Source organism: Urocampus carinirostris, chromosome 11, assembly GCF_059441175.1.
Source record: "Urocampus carinirostris isolate Australia breed hairy pipefish chromosome 11, RoL_Ucar_1.0, whole genome shotgun sequence".
NCBI lineage: Eukaryota > Metazoa > Chordata > Actinopteri > Syngnathiformes > Syngnathidae > Urocampus > Urocampus carinirostris.
This window is the reverse complement of record NC_142359.1, coordinates 27,096,194-27,099,418: the sequence shown is the minus strand read 5'-3', so window position 1 is coordinate 27,099,418 and position 3,225 is coordinate 27,096,194. Positions and strand designations below refer to the sequence as shown.

At 36.8% G+C, this 3,225-nt stretch overlaps 2 pseudogenes; both read left to right on the top strand.

The window, feature by feature from the left end:
* Nucleotides 1-1,581: 1,581 nt before the first annotated feature.
* On the top strand, nucleotides 1,582-1,707 carry LOC148356990 (U2 spliceosomal RNA; annotated as a pseudogene).
* A 687-nt stretch (nucleotides 1,708-2,394) lies between these two features.
* LOC148356989 (U2 spliceosomal RNA) lies at nucleotides 2,395-2,484 on the top strand (annotated as a pseudogene).
* Nucleotides 2,485-3,225: the final 741 nt, after the last annotated feature.

The following is a 3,225-nucleotide window of genomic DNA, read 5'->3' as shown; positions in this document are numbered from 1 at the left end:
TGAGATAATAGAAGTGTAGTGGACATTGTATACAACAAATTAGACGTGGAAACCTAAAATGAAAGTATCATAAAACACTTAAGTGTTAGGATAGAATTTAGAAGGTAGCCTTCATAGACTAGCCTGAGTTGTAGCCTCAGAACAACAGTGAAAGGAAAATTAAAATTGCAAAAACATACAGTGTGTTCAAATTAAGTTAATAACTAAAATCTGAATACAATTGTTTCCCTACATAGGCAAGAATAACTGATTACTTTATTCATTTTGGGGTAATCTGGAGATCAGTAATCTATTCGGGGGGAATCCAAAGAGTGAGGAATGATCATCTATTTTAGAATTAGAATTGTCTTTATTTTCATTGATAACATCATAGTAAACATTTTTTAAAACAACATTTAATTCGGCCGAATAAAACTATTTTTTTTTATAAAATATAAAAAATAAAGCATGATATAAAAAAGGGTATGATAAATCGGAAGATATTTAGACGGTAGTGCTAGGGGCCTGGCCCAAGTTGTGAGGGCTTCAGAACAATACTGCAGTGAAAGATAGCGTAACATTTTAGCAGCAATATATTTCTGGAATAAGAGTAGATAAATAAAATGTGAATACTTATTTTCCATTTTTTTTATTTTATTTACTTTGACAAAAATCCTGAGAGCAGGGAATTAAAATAATGAAAACAATAGTAGGATTAATAGGCAAATATTTACAAAATAGGACTTGGAGACTGGCATTAACTTAAAGTGCACCAGAACAATAGTGCAATGAAAAATTGTGTCACATTAGCAGCAATATATAACCAAAATAAGAGTAGAAAAATAATATTAGAATACTCATTTTTCAACAAAAAGGCAAGAAAAATTAATTATTTCATACGGTTAGGAGGAAACAGGAAAGCAGGGCATTACAATCTATTTTTTATTATAATTGTCTTTGTTGGAATTGATAACACAGTGATTATTGTTTAGAACAAGATTAGACGTGACACTTCGGGATACATATGTCATACAATTGTGTGAACTTGATTAGGGTGGTGTTGGCCCTGCGTAAGAAACCATTATTATTCTTATTTATTGTTCCTAACTGAATTTCTAAATTGAATGAAACCCGACATTTCTGCCACACTGAAACACAGCCATTTCATCTATTCATATTTTTATCGTTCGGGTATGGGGCATTCGCTAACTGGCCAATTTTGGCACTACAATTATATTTCCTGTTTGCATGTTTTCCTTCCACAGGCAAGAAAAGTTCACCTCAATGTGGCATCTGAAAATCATGGGCCACTTAAACACTTTTAGCACTTATTAATTACATTAGGCGGGCAAATTGGGCAGCCGGGCTTTGATTTATTATCCGGCTAACTAGTTGTGTCACTCTCTGAATATGCGGATGGAGGCGGGGGGCGTCGGTTGGGAGATTTGACCGTCGGTTGGAGGGAGCACGACCGTCTTGATCTTTTCAGGGTTAACTGGAGCTAAACTGTCAGCTTTATTGATTAAAGTGCAATCAACTGTAATCACTTCTTGTTTACAGTTTTACAGTTCTCACCCCTGACGTTTTGAATGCACCATCTTCACAGTTTCACAGTTGTAGTAGCCATGATCTTTGATTTTTGCAATCCGGAGATGGAATAAGAGCTTGCTCTGTCCACTCCACGCATCGGCCCGGTATTGCAGTACCTCCGGGAACGGTGTATTCGCAATGATCGCAGCAAGGCTTTAGGGCTAGGACCTTAGCTTGGCTTTTTGGCTGAGAGTAAGTGTCCCGGCTCCTAGGCTTTGTAGCGTATTATGAACTGACCGATAACGGATAATGGATAATGAATAACGAAGATAGAACAATAACCCTTAAAAACCCCGCAAAGTTGTTCATTTTTAAAATCCAATGTGGCTTTTTTTAATCTTCTTTCTCTAGAGCCAGTTCACTTTGAAAGAATCCTTCTGGTGTCCTTGAATTCTTTGTATCTCACCTGCCCACTATAATGAACTTTCACGAAGCTTAATCTCGTAAAATATTCATGCCGCTATAGTTGTATTAGTCCCTTTCTTGCAGCCCTTAAAAGGACACTGTGAAATATTGGACCACCAAATGTCGCTGTATTGTGTAGTGAACCAAAAATGAGTGCCAGGAAGCACATGGAAGTATACAAACCTCAGCGTGACCTAAATGCACCATTTTTCTTTTACCCGTTTTTTTTTGCAATGTTTTTGGGCACCCGTAGTAGTTATATGGTGGACAATCATGTAAGCTCCCTCTGAGTGAGGTTAATATTATGTCGAATAAAAGTCTCAGTTACATGTATCATTCTCATGGTGTCCTTTTACTAAGTCTGCCTTATAACAACACTGGCCAAATTTATACTAATAAGAGCTTGCTCTGTCCATGATCTTTGATTTTTGCAATCCGCAGATGGAATAAGAGCTTGCTCTGTCCACTCCACGCATCGGCCCGGTATTGCAGTATCTCCGGGAACGGTGCATTCGCAATGATCGCAGCAAGGCTTTAGGGCTAGGACCTTAGCTTGGCCTTTTGGCTTAGAGTAAGTGTCCCGGCTCCTAGGCTTTGTAGCGTATTATGAACTGACCGATAACAGATGATGGATAATGAATAACAAAGATAGAACAATAACCCTTAAAAACCCCACATGAAAGAAAAGTACAAGATTTAAAATGCACAAAAACAGAACAGGAGCATAATTGAATTCGGTTGTGCTTTATTTACGTAGCACAAAGTGGAATACAAACTACATAGACTCAGTGACCAAAATTCACATGTTTTTCTTTTTTTTAGGCTAGCCTTTCACAAGGTTTTTTTGCAGCCTTTTCGCAAGGTTTTTTTTTCGGGGGGTAACCTTTGCAGCAAGAGGTCGGATAATCATGCCAGTTCCCTCTAGGTTATGATAATTTTATGTAAAATAAATACAAATTAATAGACTTACTAGTATTTAAAAAAATACACATATAGGATACTTAATGTATTTTTGTTCAATATTTCTATTAATATTGTTTGTATTTGTCTAATGAAGTTCTTCTTACCTTAACGAGGCGATAATTAAAACAAATCCCAATGATGGATGTGATAGGTGAAAACAATGTTACTGAAATCCCTTGCTACTTTGCACTTTGTGTTTTTCGGTCTCAGTAAATCGCTGTTTGAATGATATCCCCTCATCCCCAATCTTATATTGCTGTTAGTGGGGACTGGCAGAGCGCATTTTTG